Source organism: Bufo bufo, chromosome 2 (assembly GCF_905171765.1).
Source record: "Bufo bufo chromosome 2, aBufBuf1.1, whole genome shotgun sequence".
Lineage (NCBI taxonomy): Eukaryota > Metazoa > Chordata > Amphibia > Anura > Bufonidae > Bufo > Bufo bufo.
In genome coordinates this window covers 29922949-29941213 of record NC_053390.1, presented here as the reverse complement: position 1 = coordinate 29941213, position 18265 = coordinate 29922949, and the positions used below count along the sequence as shown (strand labels likewise).

The window sequence follows — 18265 nt, the reverse complement described above, 5'->3', positions numbered from 1 at the left end:
TAACAATAGCCACAAGTTAGATATGATTATACTACAGTGAGCGGGGCCCGGTGTAGTAGAATACAGTGACTGCACCGGGCCCCGCTGCCATTACAAAAACAGATGCCGGCCCCCAGCCCCTCCTCCCTCTCAGCCTATTCACAGGACGGTCGCAGCATTCGCCCCCCATAAGACGCACTGCTATTTTCCCCCCACTTTTGGGGGGAGGGGGGGCGGAGATGCGTCTTATAGGGCGAAAAATACGGTATATTTGCCACATAATTTGTCCCCAAATGGTCCATAAAAGACCTTTGGGGACACAGACTTTTTTTTGCACTATTTCCACTGAAACTGGAGCATCCAAAGGAGCTTTGTACAGGGAAGGGCTGGTGAAGCTCTGCACTCCTCTGCCCCTGACATCACGTGATCACCGGGTCTAAACTGCTCAGCGAGCCGCTCACCTGTGTGAGGAGAAGGCAGAAGCGCTGATACAATGCCTCTGCCTTCTCCTCGGCTCCCCCGAGGGACCGTCCTGCTCCTGCTACAGTGCGGGAGCAGGAGCTGTAATCCTGCAATTGTGCGGCCCCAGGCAGAAGCACAGCTGATCGCACGATCTGCTGTGTTTCTGCCCAGCAGGATGGGGGCCGTAAACCATGGCTCTGGAGGTCGCATGCGGCCCACAGGTTGTGCACCCCTGCTCTAGAGACAACTCAGGAGAAGCAAGACGGCAACATAGAAGAAAAAAGATGGCCAAGAAAAACAAAAGGCCAACTGAAACAAGCTGAACCCAAGTCAGTAGCTATGAGGGCTCGTTTTCCTTCCTTATTCTCTTATTAGCGGAGGGCGATTTCGGGCGTTGGGAAAGGAGAATGTCCAAATACTGGTCCAGCAGTACTGTTGTGCTAATAGCTACTCCCAGTAGTGTAGATAGGCTTCAGGTGTCCACTGTGGTAGGAATCCCCCACTATATTAATTCCTTGAGAGGAATAGTTTATAAAATGTGGTTTTTAGGGGCGTTTTGTTTAGGCTTTAGACCCTCAACGCCTGTGCAAATCTGAAATGGTGCCTAAAAAATGTCCTAAAAAATAATGACCCCTAAAATCTACACGGTGCTCCTTCAATTCTGAGATTCGTATTGGAGTCAAGTAGAACTCTAGGGTCACATATGGGATATTTCTACAATCTGGGTAATAAATCTGAATCAGGGTAATAAATATGGGGTTTTAGCTCTATTTTATCACCTGCTTTGTTCAAAACAAATTGCTCCGGCTTCTGCTACTTGGATGGTGGGAAGTCAGCAGAAAGAGGCCTCCTGGTGGGAGGCATCTGCTCAGCAAAATCGGTGGAAAGCTGGGTAATGAGCATATCCTAGTAATCCAACAATTTAGCCTCTTTCAGCATCAGAAAAACATTCCCCCGTTCAACTTCTATAGCGAGGGTCTAAAAGCAGTAGTCATCATTGTGCTGGATGATAACAATACACTTGAGAGTATGTCAGCAACCAAGCAAACAGCTTTCATGTTCTGAGCTGCATTGAGATGGTTGGTCACGGCCAGTGTCATCGTCATTATCATCATCAGCCTCATCCCCTAGCTGTCTCTGGGAAAACTCAATTTCCCCCTGCACCAGCAACTTCTCCTAAACATCCTCCCCCACCAGTCGTAGCTCCTCATCCTCCCCCTTGCTTCTCCATGCAACTTCATCCATGTGGGTCCTCAACAGCTACAGGGCGGTGATCAAGAGGTGTAAGCTGTTCTACTTTCAACATCTCTTGTGGAATCAGTATGAGCTTTTGCTCCAATTTCAAGATCAGGGATGACCTAGTTGATCTCGATGTTTTCTCTACTCTCACATCTGGCGGTAGCTTTGAGAGGCCGGAGAACTCGACATATGTCCCTGATAAGTTGCAATTGCCTAAGCTCACAGTAACACATGCGTCCTGCTGCGGTGGTCTGGTGCATGATGTCATCATTAAGCAGTCTACACGAATATCGCAGTGCCAATACGACACCTATTTACTATCTGTCAGGTGAATAAAGCCCTATGATTATGTTTAACTTATAAGGCAAATGCAGGGCCCTAACATGATGTTAAAAGAGCCTGTAGATTTGCGTAGCTCCTCTATTACATGCACACACGTGTGTATACTGCATGACAGGTCTTACCTTGTGATATAAGAGGCTGGTGGTTCTCCATTACATGTCACTGCACACACGTGTATACACTGCACATGACGGCTCTTACCTTGTGATATAAGAGGCTGGTGCTCCTCCATTACATGTCACTGCACACACGTGTATACACTGCACATGACGGCTCTTACCATGTGATATAAGAGGCTGGTGCTCCTCCATTACATGTCACTGCACACACGTGTACACACTGCACATGACGGGTCTTACCTTGTGATATAAGAGGCTGGTGCTCCTCCATTACATGTCACTGCACACACGTGTATACACTGCACATGACGGGTCTCACCTTGTAATATAAGAGGCTGGTGCTCCTCCATTACATGTCACCGCACACACGTGTATACACTGCACATGACGGCTCTTACCTTGTGATATAAGAGGCTGTTGCTCCTCCATTACATGTCACTGCACACACGTGTATACACTGCACATGACGGGTCTTACCTTGTGATATAAGAGGCTGGTGCTCCTCCATTACATGTCACTGCACACACGTGTACACACTGCACATGACGGGTCTTACCTTGTGACATAAGAGGCTGGTGCTCCTCCATTACATGTCACTGCACACACGTGTATACCCTGCACATGACGGCTCTTACCGTGTGATATAAGAGGCTGGTGCTCCTCCATCATGGCCTCCTTGTACAGATCCTTGTGTCCTTCTATATACTCCCACTCCTCCATGGAGAAATAGACAGTGACATCCTCACACCTTATAGGAACCTGACAACACAATGACACCGTCATCACCCAGACCCCTCCAGTGCTGTTACTGGAGAATTTCCCAGCATTCCCAGCAGTGTCACCTCTCCAGTCAGCAGCTCCATCATCTTGTGGGTGAGTTCTAGGATCTTCCGCTCATGTATCCGGGGGTGAGGGGGAGGCTCTGTGATGGGGTGAGGGGTCCTGCTCCGCCCTCCTGACTCCTGGAGATGGATGATGGGAGTCACACAGTCCCCCGATGTCTTCTTCACTATTGTGTACTCCTGTGGATGAAGAGGGAAACAATCCTTACAGAAGATCTGTCAGCAGTCTCAATACTACTACTCCAGGTATACTGGCTGGTAGGGATGACCCTGCTAACTAAAATGATACCTGTCTTGTGAAAATCAAGTGCAGTATTTCCGCCCCTCTGTGCACTGAAGAGCTCGTTTGCATAAAGAATAAACATCTTTGTTCTCAGGAACGCGGGAAGTGATTTTCACAAGACAAACATAATTTTAATTAGCAGGATCAACCTAACCAGGCAGTATGACTGATTATTAAAGTAGCCATGGTCTTTCCTCCTATTGTCATCTTCTAGATGTCTATATAGCTGGTCAACTAGTTACATAGCTAGTATGGTTAAAAAACAGCATAAGTCCCTAAAGTTCAACCAAGGGATGGGTTGAGAACTGAATTTTAGGAAAGAGGAGTGAGAACCAGACTTCTACACAGTTTACACAGATAAGCCTCATTCCCACGTCAGTGTTTGGTCAGTGATTTCCATCAGTGATTGTGAGCTAAAATCAGGATTGGAGCCTCCACAGACATGAGGTATAAGGGAAAGATTGGCGCCTGTTCTGTATTTAGAGCCTCACCTGGTTTTGGCTCCAAATCACTGATGAAAATCACTGCCCGAACCCTGACATGTGAATAAGGCTTTACATAAGCGTTAATGTGTTACAAAAAATGGTTGTGGAACCGCTGTTCAAATCAATGGACGTGACTTAGGGCTGAACCTAAGGGCATTATCCTGGCGACTCCCTGGTATTCACACTTTATCCCCTATACAGGGATCTGTTCTTCGTTACAGAGAACACACCGGGCTGCTACCTCATGGAGTTGTCTCCATGTGGTTGGCTGCTGACCAACAAAGATCATAGACAATATGCGAACAGGCAAATCTTGTAGTCAATAACAGGCTGAGGTCAGAGTGGGCAGTCTATGTGTGAATCCATGAGACAGTCCACAGGTCAGGGCAGACGGCACAGGGTCAGTACGGTAAGCAGGTGTCACGGATGGTGTTGCAGATAGCTGGAACTTATGAATAAACGTCGGACTGGCTTGATCCCAAACTAAGGAGCATATAGGTGAGCCCTATCAAACCCTAAGAGCTCTCCCTGACTGCTATGCCCATGCAAGTGTCTCAATGGTAGACGATTGCATGCCCGCGTACCTAATACTGTGTGACACCTGAAAACCCTATAATAGTGAGGGGACACGACCACCGACTCCCTGCACTTAATACGGACGGAGTCAGGGTCACCTAGAATCAAGCCAGCAAGGAAACACAATACATAAAAAGACTTATCTGAGTAAACAGCAGCAGCAGCCTCCAGCAGTGAACACTTCATCCAGGAAGTAGTATAAACCGCAAAGTGAGGCAGTATGGGAGGGAATAGGAAGACAATTAGTCTAAATAGGTGACACCTGAGAGAAGGAAAGGAGATGACAAAGTGAAACCAAAACAAAGAACATCATGCAAGAGGTAGAGAAGGACGTCTGCCAGACCTTCTCACAGAACTGGCGGTGACAGTACCCCTCCCTCTACGGGTGGACTCCGGACACTCAGAGCCCACCTTCTCAGGATGAGACCTATGAAAAGCCCTGATGAGACAAGTGGCCTTAATGTCCGCCACTGGGACCCACATCCTCTCCTCAGGACCATAACCCTCCCAATGAACGAGGTACTGGAAAGAACCGCGGATAATGCGAGAATCCACAATCCTAGAGACCTGAAATTAAAGATTACCATCAACAACAATCGGAGGAGGAGGCAAAGAGGAGGGTACAGTGGGTTGGACATAAGGTTTTAATAGGGACCTGTGAAAAACATTATGGATCTTCCAAGTCTGAGGAAGATCAAGACGGAAGGCAACGGGATTGATGACTGACAAGATCTTGTAAGGCCCAATAAACTTAGGACCCAACTTCCAGGAGGGAACCTTCAGTTTGATATTCTTTATAGACAACCACACCAGATCACCCACATTCAGGTCCGGTCCAAGCACACGTCTCTTATCCGCCACACGCTTATATCTCTCACTCATCCTCTTCAGATTACCCTGAATCTTTTGCCAAATAAATGACAAAGACGAGGAAAATCTCTCCTCATCAGGTAAACCAGAAGACCCCTCTCCAGAGAATGTCCCAAACTGCGGATGAAACCCATATGCACCAAAAAATGATGACTTATCAGAGGACTCCTGGCGACGGTTATTTAAAGCAAACTCAGCAAGGGACAAAAAAGAATACCAATCCTCCTGATTCTCCGCCACAAAACAGCGCAGATATGTCTCCAGATTCTGATTGACGCGTTCGGTCTGACCATTCGACTGCGGGTGAAAAGCAGAAGAGAACGCAAACCGAATCCCCAAGCGAGAACAGAAGGCCTTCCAGAATCTGGAAACAAATTGCGTGCCCCTATCAGAAACGATGTCTGAAGGAATGCCATGCAATTTAACAATGTGATCAACAAACGCTTGTGCCAACGTCTTAGCATTGGGTAACCCAGGAAAGGGAATGAAATGCGCCATTTTGCTAAAACGGTCCACTACCACCAGAATCATAGTCTTCCCCGAGGAACGAGGCAGGTCCGAAATGAAGTCCATGGACAGATGCGTCCAAGGACGGGAAGGAATGGGTAACGGGAGGAGAAAACCCGATGGCCGTGAGTGAGGGACCTTGGCACGAGTGCAGGTCTCGCAGGCTGCCATAAAACCCTCAACCGTCTTACGAAGAGCCGTCTACCAGAATCTCCGAGCAATGAGATCCACTGTGGCTCTACTCCCCGGGTGTCAAGTAAGGACAGTATCGTGGTGCTCCTTAAAACCTTGTCGTAAAGCGAGAGGCACAAACAACCTCCCAGGAGGACAAAGATCAGGAGCCTCTGCCTGGGCTGCCTGAACCTCTGCCTCCAAATCAGGATAAAGAGCAGAGATGACCACCCCTTCAGCAAAAATGGGACCCGGGTCTTCAAAGTTCCCCCCTCCCGGAAAACAACGTGACAGGGCATCCGCCTTCACATTTTTAACCCCAGGGCGGAACGTGACAACAAAATTAAACCTAGAAAAGAACAAAGACCATCTGGACTGTCTCGGGTTCAGACGCTTGGCCGATTCCAAGTAGGCCAGATTCTTATGGTCGGTAAACACAGTAATAGGGTGTCTGGCTCCCTCTAGCTAATGGCGCCATTCCTCAAAAGCTAATTTGATGGCCAACAACTCCCTATCTCCCACATCGTAATTTCTCTCTGCAGAGGAGAGTTTCCTTGAGAAAAAGGCACACGGTCGCCATTTGGCAGGAGAGGGACCCTGAGATAAGACCGCACCCACACCCACCTCAGAAGCGTCCACCTCAACAATAAAAAGGAGAGAGACATCAGGTTGTACCAAAATGGGAGCGGAAGCAAAACTCTCTTTGATACTAGAAAAGGCGTTAAGCGCATCTACCGACCACGAGGAAAAATCCACCCCCTTTTTAGTCATATCAGTGAGTGGCTTAACAACAGAGGAATAATTCAAAATGAACTTTCTGTAATAATTGGAAAAACTCAAAAACCACATCAGCGCCTTCTGATTCTCAGGAAGCTCCCAATCAAGCACAGCGCGGACCTTCTCAGGGTCTATGCAAAAACCAGAAGCGGAGAGAAGAAAATCAAGAAATTGAATCTCCGGAACTGCAAACACACATTTTTCCAGTTTAGCGTACAATTTATTCTCCCGCAGAATCAGCAAGACCTGACGTAGGTGGTCCCGATGAGTCTTGAAATCAGGAGAAAAAAATCAAAATGTCATCTAGATACACCAGAACAAATTTCCCCATTAAATGATAAAAAATGCTGTTCACAAAATGTTGGAAGACGGCCGGAGCATTCATCAAACCAAAGGTTATAACCAAAATCTCGAAATGACCCTCAGGGGTATTGAAGGCCGTCTTCCATTCGTCCCCTTCCCTGACCCTGACTAGGTTGTATGCCCTTCTTAAATCCAATTTAGAAAAAACTTTAGCCCCAACAATCTGGTTAAACAGGTTCGGGATCAGAGGAAGCGGATATGGGTCACAAATTGTGATACAGTTCAGCTCCCTGAAATCCAGACAAGGTCTTAAAGAACCATCTTTTTTCTTAACAAAAAAAAACCCAGCAGCAACAGGTGACTTCGAGGGTCGGATGTGTCCCTTTCTCAGGCTCTCAGAGATATAAGTACGCATAGCGACTCTTTCAGGTTTGGAGAGATTGTATAAACGTGATTTTGGCAGCTTGGCGCCTGGGATGAGAATAATAGGGCAGTTGTACTCCCGGTGAGGGGGCAACTCCTGGACACCACTCTCGGAAAACACATCCGAAAATTCAGAGAGAAAAGATGGCACAGTCTTGGTAGAAACCTCTGAAAGAGACGCTGTGAGGCAATTCTCTCTGCAAAACTCACTCCAACCATTTATTTGCCTCGCTTGCCAATCAATGGTGGGGTTATGTTTAGTGAGCCAGGGTAGCCCCAACACTAGAGGAGTAGGTAATCCGCTTAGGACGAAACATTACATATCCTCAACATGAGCGTCACCCACAGTCAAACGGATATTGTGAACTATGACCTTTAACGATTTTTGAGAAAGTGGAGCGGAATCGATAGCAAAAACAGGTATATCCTTTTCCAAAGTGCATACCTGGAAACCATGCGTTATTGCAAATTGATTATCAATGAGATTGACAGCTGCTTCACTATCTACAAAAATCTCACAAACAATGTTCTTTCTGTCTAGCGCCACCCTGGCAGGTAGGAGAAAACGGGAACCACAAGCAAACTACAAACCTTCAATTTCCGCATCAACCTTGCCAATAGTAGCAAATGGAAAGTTTTTTAGAGGGTTTCTTTCTTTTTTTTCTTTTTATTACCCTCTGAAAACTCCATGAATCTCCTAGAGGGGCAAACATTAGCCAAATGATTTATACCCCCACAACAGAAACAAACCCTCCTCTGAGAGCTGAATCCTCTACTATCAGAGGCAAGCAAACCCAGCTGCATGGCCTCCTCCTCAGAGGGGATTGAGACAGACTGACCCCTGTGCACTGAATGAGACAGCCCAACTGTCCTTGGGCTGAATATGACAGGAAAGAGTCGTCTCCTCTCTCTCTCTAAGACGTCTGTCAATACGAACAGCTAGAGACATGGCAGATTCTAATGAGGCTGGTCTCTCATGAAAAGCAAAGGCATCTTTCAATCTTTCCAAAAGACCATGGCAAAATTGACTTCGGAGTGCAGCATCATTCCAACCAGTATCAGCTGCCCATCTCTGAAATTCAGAACAATATATCTCTGCGGACTGTTTACCCTGACATAAAAGACGCAGTTTAGATTCAGCCAGAGCAATATGATCCGGGTCATCATATATCTGCCCCAGGGCTACAAAAAATGCATCCACCGATCGGAGGGGCCGTGCCCCCACCGGCAGCGAAAAGGCCCAAGACCGAGCGTTATCCCTGAGCAGCAAGATGATGATCCCCACCCTCTGCTCCTCATCACCAGAGGAATGGGGAAGTAGGCGAAAATGGAGTTTGCAAGCCTCTCTAAAGCGAACAAAATTCTCACTACCCCCGGAGAACGTATCCGGAAGCGAGATCTTAGGCTCGGAACAAACTCCATGAATGCCAGCAGAACCGGTCATCTGAAACTGAGACACAGTTTTACGGAGATCTGCTACCTCCAGCGGAAGACCTTGCATGCGGTCAATCAAGGCTGAAACCGGATCCATGCTTAAGACGGTTACGGCGGTTTATAATGTCACGGATGATGTTGCAGATAGCTGAAACTTATGAATAAACGTCGGACTGGCTTGATCCCAAACTAAGGAGCATATAGGTGAGCCCTATAAAACCCTAAGAGCTCTCCCTGACTGCTATACCCATGCAAGGGTCTCAATGGTAGACGATTGCATGCCCACGTACCTAAGACTGTGTGACACCTGAAAACCCTATAATAGTGAGGGGACACGACCACCGACTCCCTGCACTTAATAAAACCCTAAGAGCTCTCCCTGACTGCTATACCCATGCAAGGGTCTCAATGGTAGACGATTGCATGCCCACGTACCTAAGACTGTGTGACACCTGAAAACCCTATAATAGTGAGGGGACATGACCACCGACTCCCTGCACTTAATACGGACGGAGTCAGGGTCACCTAGAATCAAGCCAGCAGAAGGTTTTTTTTTTTGTTTAAGCCTGATAGAGCCTTTACTGCAGAGAGTGAGATATTGCTAAAACACCCTTCACTTAACAAGGTCTTGGCCCACTGTATCTTAATCCTGTGCAAAGGCACCCTAACTACCATCAAGCAGGACTCCCAGCCTCAGGGTGTGACCGAAGGGAACAAAGGGTGCGCCCTCCTATCACTTGTTGTGCCTTTTCATAGGTAAATACATTCATATCCAATTCATTATTGTCAAGATGGATCTTCATTGCCTTTAAGAGCCATGCTCGAATATAGTTACAATTTTGTATGTCTTGAGTAGGCCAAATTAAGGTCACACAAAAGGTTTCTACTTCAGTGTTATCCTTCCCATGAATGTACCAGTCTGAGAAGATGCCTCCTTGTCTACTTTTAAATTTATGACGGGAGGTAAAGATGAGCTCTATGCAGCTGGTGATCATTACCTATACAATTAGATATTTATTAATGAAGCAAAATATATAATATGTATGTATTCATTTAATGAGCCTTAGTTAGTCCTTAGCATAAGACAATCAGTAGGACATATATATATTTGTTTATATTATATTGTTATATGTTACGAAGACAACATGTATCCAGTATATTGTATATATTTCTCATTAGAAGAGTGTCTGTGAAGATGTGTGTTTTGTAACAATTAATCACATCTTTGGTATGACAGAGGAGGTACTGATATCTCTGTGAGAAAACAAGGCCATTTCCGATCCATAAATTAGCAGTGTGAGAAACGTTTAAAGAGACGCCTAGAGGTCTGTCTCTAATTGCTACAAGTGTCAGAATTAATCCCTATGGCTTTGAATTAAAGCTTCTAAGGTCAAAATGTATATTCAGACTTACATAAGTTAACCCTTTATACTATGATGCAGATAGCTTATACAGTAGTGCCACCTAGGTATCAGTAGGTGACATTACAACAGTAGCAAAAGTGCATTCTGGGTAAGGTTATGATGTCACATTTTTTATCAATGGTCACGCCCATCCGACAATGACTGGAAAGTTCCAAACTAGGAAGGTGTGTCTAACTGATAAGTTTGTGATCATAAGCCATACACAGGAGAAGGAGAAAGGGAGAAAAGGAAGAGAGAGAGGAGAAGAGAAGTTGAGGTCTATTAAGATGAAAGCCATAATGAGATGCGCTATGATGGACCACCCAGCTTTCCTAGGAGCAGAAGTGAGATTCCTACTAGGACTTGGTAAGAGACACAGAAAATTATATTTCATTTTATTAAGACTAATTTGATAGTGTGGGTGAAATTATACCATCTAGATTGGCGAATAAATAAATGATTAAATGAATTGATCATCTCCATATTGAGATGTAGTTTTAGGATATTGTGAGGCTTCATTCTACCTGCAGAAGAATCTAGACTCATAATCTAGCAAAGCATTAAATAATTGCTTATATATATATATAGAGAGAGAGAGAGAGACGGAAGAAGTTGGACTGCACTCCAAGATGATAGTGAAAATAAGCGATTTATTCACCCATAAAAATGGAACAACTTGCGACGTTTCGGCTCACAAGAGCCTTCCTCAAGCAAGTTGTGCCATTTTTATGGGTGAATAAATCGCTTATTTTCACTATCATCTTGGAGTGCAGTCCAACTTCTTCCGTCTCTACAATACTTGGGATATTGCCACTATCCTGTACTGGACGTTGCACCCACACCTTGGCTGGTGCTCCTGCTGGATTTTCTCCTTTTTCTATATATATATATATATATTGATAGAACATTCTTCGACAAGCTAAGTGATGGATTCCCACAGAAAAGACTTGTTTCAAATCCTTTCCATTTAAGATCCTAGATCCCTGTTATTTGTCTTAATATTCTTACCAAAGTTATATACGTGAAAATAGTCCAGGATGGGCGGAAGGATATAATTGTCTCTTCTAAGTTATATCCTTGAATGGATTTGCCCATCTTGAAGTCATGTGATGTGTAGTTGATTAGAGGGGGGCAGAATGTATTTAGCATTCTATATTGATGTCTAGGATTAGACATGCCTATCTTGATATCATGAGGTTTTCTCTGAACAGAAGTAATGTATTAACTTATGTTCCTACTTTGATATCCTAACCTAATAATAGCTTGGTTATAATGTGACAAGTTATTTCCACTCACATGTATTGTTAAGCTTGTAATGCTTTATATTAACGCTATATATATTCATTTGCATGTATCATTGTGTTTATTTACTTATATATGTTTATAACCTTGTAACCAATAAATCTGCATATTTTTATACCTGTGTATTATTGTATAATGCAGAACTACATTTTATCATTAACGTCATCTCACGTCAAAAAGAACTTATTTATCTGAGGAAATAGTCGGACTCAGATGTGAATTGTATCAATTCGGTTGTCTACAATTCACCAGGTCATGATTTTAAGAATTTATGACAAATTTTATAAATTTTATTTTTTTATGGTTAATTATTTTTATGACCATAATTAATAATTCTTAATTGAATTATTACCCCCCGACACACTGCTGTGGCCCCAGGGAGCATCAGTGTGAGAACTGCCATTGTGAACAACAGTTGCAGCCAGAGTGACTACCACCAGTGATGGCCAGTTCGCATTGTTCGCCAGCGAACATATGCAGGCTGCCATCTTTTTTCACAAGTGGCACATTTATTTATACATATAGGTTAATCATGTCCCATCTTAGACGCCTCTTTGCAAGACTATAAAAAATTTAATTTTTTCAAATCTTTCCTCATAACTCAGACCCTCCATACCCCTTATCAGTTTAGTTGCTCTTTTTGGTACTTTTCCAGCTCCAGGGCATCCTTTCTATAAACTGATGCCCCAAACTGAACTGCATATTCCGGATGAGGCTGCACCAATGCTTTGTAAAGAGGTCCTTACTCGCATGTAGTAAGGATGCATGTAGATTTGGATTTGTGAACATACATTTAAAGTTACTATTTAATGTTCCACATTCAGGTTCCGGTTTTTATTGGTGGTTGGTAACATGTGGATCTCCCTGTCCACTGCCTTAATAATCCCCCATAATCGATTCTCCACCCTCCAATATATTCTGACCCCTCTGTCACCTATCTATCACTTCATTTTCTGTCTCACCCTCACATCTCTATGGAATTATCTCCCAGCACAGCAGACCCCCTTCCAATAAGGGGCATATTATACATAGAATACAGTTTGTACCCAAATAAAAAGTGGGCCCAGTGCTCTAAGAACCAAAACCCTTCTGCCCTACACCCAGACTTCAGCGATTCATTTAGCTCACTGAGGACCCGCTGTGGTTCCCGTGTTGCATATGGCAAAGGCAGTATTCCAGAGATTACCATCTTTCAGGTCCTTCCCTTAAGTTTGCAACCTACTTCTTCAAAATTATTCTTAAGGACCCTCTCTCAACTTCCATGTATTCTGTCATTGGTTTCACCATGAACCAAGACAGTTGAGTCATCACCAGTTCCTCCCAGTAACATATCCACCTGTTCCACCACATGCCGAACCCTGGTACGAAGGAGATGTCAAACCATTCAGTTATACTATCCGCCGTCCTGATAATAAAAGTCCTAACTGTACAGGCCCACCTGTACTTGCACCTCTCCCCCCCATCCTGGCTGTTAGAGCAGTATCCTCTAGGGTTGTCATTTCTGGGACCGACACCCTTGTATCATTACCCAACTTGGCAATTTTGCTTAGATGCACAGTAATAGGATCAGCCTCTCTTTTCTTGGATCCCTTTCTACTCCCCCTGTATACATTGACCCAGCTTCCTACCTGCTCCTCCTGACCCTTATCTCCAGCTGCCATTTCTACTCCACTGAATGCTTGCTCAATGAGCAGCATGCTCCTCTCCAGATTACCAATTTTCTCATTCTGAACTCTAATGTGAACTTTCAGATGGGCAGCATGCTCCCACCTGTCACAGCGGTATTCAGACCTCCTGCTCCAGTTCTGTATACCTTTAACATATGACAGTGTGCACCGAAGAAAGTCTCCAGTCCTGCTATCGATTACCCCAGATACAACAGAGAACAGGAATTGTTCTTAGGATTTTAAATCCTGCTTTGAACAATGTATTTGTAACGCCACTAGCAGCACACAGCAGCCCTTTCCTCCTGGGTACAACGTGCCTACTTACCTTCTCATGGCTCCTACAACATGACTATTGGCCACTGGTCACATGACACATTAATCACCATACTGGGGGCTGATCTTCAGGTTCTCCGTCACTTGGAAGGTCTGGAGGCCGTTCTCCAGGACCCTGGACTCTTCCTATGATGGATTCTCCTCCCCGATGTCTGACTTGTTACAGAATACAATAAAGAGGAGAGAAATCTAGAAAAGTTTACCTCTCCGCTCAGCAGGGAGATGATCTCCAAGGTGAGGTCTAATATTCTTCTGCTGATCTCCTTCCTGTCCATCCTTGGTGGCTCATTCAGGAGAAGGCTCGTATTGCTGGTTTTCTTCATGACACCTCCAAAAAAAAGGAAAAAAGGTTAATCAGTGAGTCCCATGTCCCCGATAACGAGGCCGAGAAAAAGTACAACTCATCCCGCAAAAATCAGACTAGGGTTGAGCGATATACCGGTATCCACGATATACAGCGATATTAAAACACGGCGATATGGCGATATCACCGTTTCCAAAAAAACGCGGTATTTAATGACGTCATAGGAATGGTCACATGTGTGCTGACCTACTTCTAAAATGTCCGATTCCACCTGCTTATGTTCCCCGGTCACTGGCCTCTGCCTCCTGCATTACTACTAGCACGCGGAGGGCTGGACATGGCTGCAGGGACGAGCAGGCTTTTTTTTTTTTCTTTCTTCACTTTATATAAACCTGTCATATACTGCCGCACAAGTCTGGTGCTCCGCAGCCGCGGCCTTTCACCTTGCTATGCTCCTCCTCCGCCTCTGGTCAGTGCAGTAGTTTGAGTGACATGTGACTAGAACTCAGTGGGACCTAACAAATAGACTTTTCTCTGACCCATGGGGCAGCCAACATGTAAAGCAGTAAGTGATATTGCTGCCATCTGCTGCAACTTTACCAAGACTTTGTATTAAAGAGGACCTTTCATGGGTCCAAAGAATATGAACTTAATAGCAGGCTGCATAGAGCGGCGCCCAGGGATCTAAGTGCACTTATTATTATTCCTGGGCGCCGGTAGGAGGAGGAGACGCCAGTGTCTCTCCTTCTCCCTGACAGCAGCGCTGTTTTATTTCTCCCTGGCTCTGAGCTCTGCGCTGTGATTGGACAGCGCTGCTGTCAGGGAGAAGGAGAGACACTGGCGTCTCCTCCTACTTGCACCGAATGTTGAGAAATTACCGGGGGCCACAGCGGACGTACGGAGCGGCGCCCAGGAATAATAGTAAGTGCACTTAGATCCCTAGCAAGCGTTGGCGCGGCGTCTCACGTGACGCGGAAGGGGCGTTACTTGCCGGTCAGCTGATCATGTATGCCGGAGGTCCTAGTCGGGCTGAAGCAATTCTTAGACAGGCCTGTCGTTCTTAGTTCTGTGATCTTTGCGTGCACATCAGTCAATTCTGCTCACTTGCAGGGACCATACGCGTTTCGGGGAACACCCCTTCTTCCGGCAAGTAACGCCCCTTCCGCGTCACGTGAGACGCCGCGCCGACGCTTGCGTCACCACGTGTGAAGCCGCGTACAGGGTGAGGAGCAGGGCAGCGGAGGACGCTGTGAATTGGGAGACCGGTAAGAGACGCTGACTATTGGGAGGCGGGTGAGCGGCACACCGAGAGTCAGGTAAGAGACATCCATTTTTAGGTCCGGACTTAACAGCACATCATACAGCCGCTAGGCAGATACACCGAGCACAGTGCAATAGAGCAGCACACCCTGCTGTATCTAAGGCTGCATGGACTGCATAGTAAGATTGGATTGGAGCATGACACATAGAGTTGTATGGATTGCATATACTGTCTAAACTGCACTACTGCTCTTTGAACAGAACAAAATAACAAATAGAAGTTGGTACCAACTATAATATTGAACAGTCTATTTGGAATGATATTGCCATATCCAAGTCTAAGGACTAGCTATACCACGAGGAGGAGACATATACAGTGGACAATTTTCCTTTCTTTCTTCCCTACAGAGGCAGATTTTAATAGTATAATGTGTGATTAATTGTTGTTTTTAATAGTTGATACATTCTGTCACCTGGGGAGTGTATTTTCTCTATATCTATTTTTATTTGTAGATCAATTGTTACCGTCATCTGTAGTGAAGATTCATTGATATTAAATGTAAATTTATCATATCTATTCTGTGTGTGATCCCATATGTAGAGAGTGCCCCTCTTAGGCCTCTTTCACACTTGCGTTGTCTGGATCCGGCGTGTACTCTATTTGCCAGAAGTGCCCGCCGGATCCGTAACACCGCAAGTGAACTAAAAGCATTTGAAGACGGATCCGTCTTCAAAATGCGTTCAGTGTTACTATGGCAGCCAGGACGCTATTAAAGTCCTGGTTGCCATAGTAGTAGTGGGGAGCAGTATACTTACAGTCCGTGCGGCTCCCGGGGCGCTCCAGAATGACGTCAGAGCGCCCCATGCGCATGGATGACGTGTCCAATGCGATCACATGATCCATGCGCGTGGGGCGCCCTGACGTCACTTCGAAGCGCCCCGGGAGCTGCACGGACGGTAAGTATACTGCTCCCCCGCTCCCCACTACACTTTACCATGGCAAACAGGACTTTAGCGTCCCGGCAGCCATGGTAACCATTCAGAAAAAGCTAAACGTTGGATCCGGCAATGCGCCGAAACGACGTTTAGCTTAAGGCCGGATCCGGATCAATGCCTTTCAATGGGCATTAATTCCGGATCCGGCCTTGCGGCAAGTGTTCCGGATTTTTGGCCGGAGCAAAAAGCGCAGCATGCTGCGGTATTTTCTCCGGCCAAAAAACGTTCCGGTCCGGAACTGAAGACATCCTGATGCATCCTGAACGGATTTCTCTCCATTCAGAATGCATTAGGATAAAACTGATCAAGATTCTTCCGGCATAGAGCCCCGACGACGGAACTCTATGCCGGAAGACAATAACGCAAGTGTGAAAGAGCCCTTAATTCTACTCATTCACACAGAGCAGATTCTCTCATCCAGCACAGAATGATGACAACCCCCACTATTCCCACTACTACTACTCCCCCCATCATACTAAGCTGAGGAGCGGAGAAGGATTCCTTGTGTGTAATGGAGGAGAATCTCCAGAGGTGACATGTCTGAGCTCTCCACCACACTGTCTCCTCACAGCTCATCTTACCTGCAGGCTGGAGGAATGGCTGATACCAGAGAGAACAAGAGCCCTGACTACCGACCACGACCTGCCCAGTATCTGCTGCACTGCCAGAGCTGAAGGACCTGGGGTGACGTCACCGTCATGTGATCAGTGCAGGGGGCGGGGCTCAGCATTGGAGTGGAGGAAAGGTGGGGAAGGACCTGTGATGATGTCAGTGTCATGTGATCAGTGCAAGGGGCGGTGCTCAGCAGTGGAGAGGAGGAGAGGTGGGGAAGGACCTGTGATGATGTCAGTGTCATGTGATCAGTGCAGGGGGCGGGGCTCAGCAGTGGAGAGGAGGAGAGGTGGGGGAAGGACCTGTGATAATGTCCCCATCATGTGATCAGTGCAAGGGGCGGTGCTCAGCAGTGGAGAGGATGAGAGGTGGGGAAGGACCTGTGATGATGTCACCATCATGTGATCATTGCAGGGGGCGGAGCTAAGCAGTGGAGAGGAGGAGAGGTGGGGAAGGACCTGTGATGATGTCACCATCATGTGATCAGTGCAAGGGGCGGTGCTCAGCAGTGGAGAGGAGGAGAGGTGAGGAAAGGGTTATGATGATGGTCATGTGACATGAGGGGCGGAGGAGCGGGAAGGACGGATCTCTATAATACAGCCGTGCAGCACAGTTTGCAGGAATCTATGCTCTGCAGATGGTATTTGTTGGAGGGAAGGGTCAGCCTCCTCCCGCCAGCTGTCAGGTATATGGGGCGGCCTCTGCCTTCAGCGAGATCTCCCAGAGAGGTGTGATGGCGGATCCCTTCTCCCCGTCAGCCTGAGATCTGGGAGTTTTCAGTAGCTTTGATAGCTGAGATCAGAAAGAACTGCAATAAACTGTTGGCTCGGGGAGCAGTGTAAGAATTGTGTGTTTGTTTTACAGAAATAAAGTTTTCTTGATCTGACGCTGAAAAGAAAGTAATTTAATGGGAATGTTCCGGTGTCTCTGGTAGACGGCTATCCTCTACTTGTAACACTCAGGCCTTACTATTCCCTGCTACAGGAAACCTACATGGGTTGGACATCAGGAGGGCGGCTGGAGCGAGGAGGCTGTCCCTTCCCTAGAGAAAATACCATCTGCAGATCATTGATTAAACTGCTTTATTCTTCGGGAGGAGGCCACCTGGCACCAGCTGTTGGGTGGAGTATCACACACCTGTTGGTAGAGGCCTCCAGCAGAGGAACTTTGTAGTCTGGATGTTTGTGGCCATTTTCCCCGGTTTTCTCTATGCAAAGTCATCAACTCTTTACTTTATTGCACTTTAAAGGGTTAACTTGCATTGTTTAACACTGTGTAACTGCATTTTATATGGTTGTTGTGATATATATCCTCTTCATTTAATGAATACTGAGAGACTTTTTAGACTTTCTAGCTAATAATTTTCCAGTTACCATAAGGGTTAAAGAAGAGCATGTTGTTCTGCAAGCGGGTGTGGCCCCACTGCACCTCTGACTGGATATACTCTGGAAGGGCGTGACTAAGCAACTACCTGGTCTTCACTAGAGCCTCAGATGGTGAGGATAAGATTGGGCCGTTAGGGTAGTAGCCATATGTCACTCCAGAACATTCCCCCAGTCAGTGGCAGCTGACCAGG

At 46.1% G+C, this 18265-nt stretch overlaps 1 protein-coding gene across 1 annotated transcript in view; it reads right to left on the bottom strand.

Annotated features, from left to right (window-relative positions):
* LOC120992083 (zinc finger protein 585A-like) overlaps positions 1 to 18265 on the bottom strand; it is an 81367-nt gene that overhangs the window by 23496 nt on the left and 39606 nt on the right. The window lies entirely within an intron of this gene.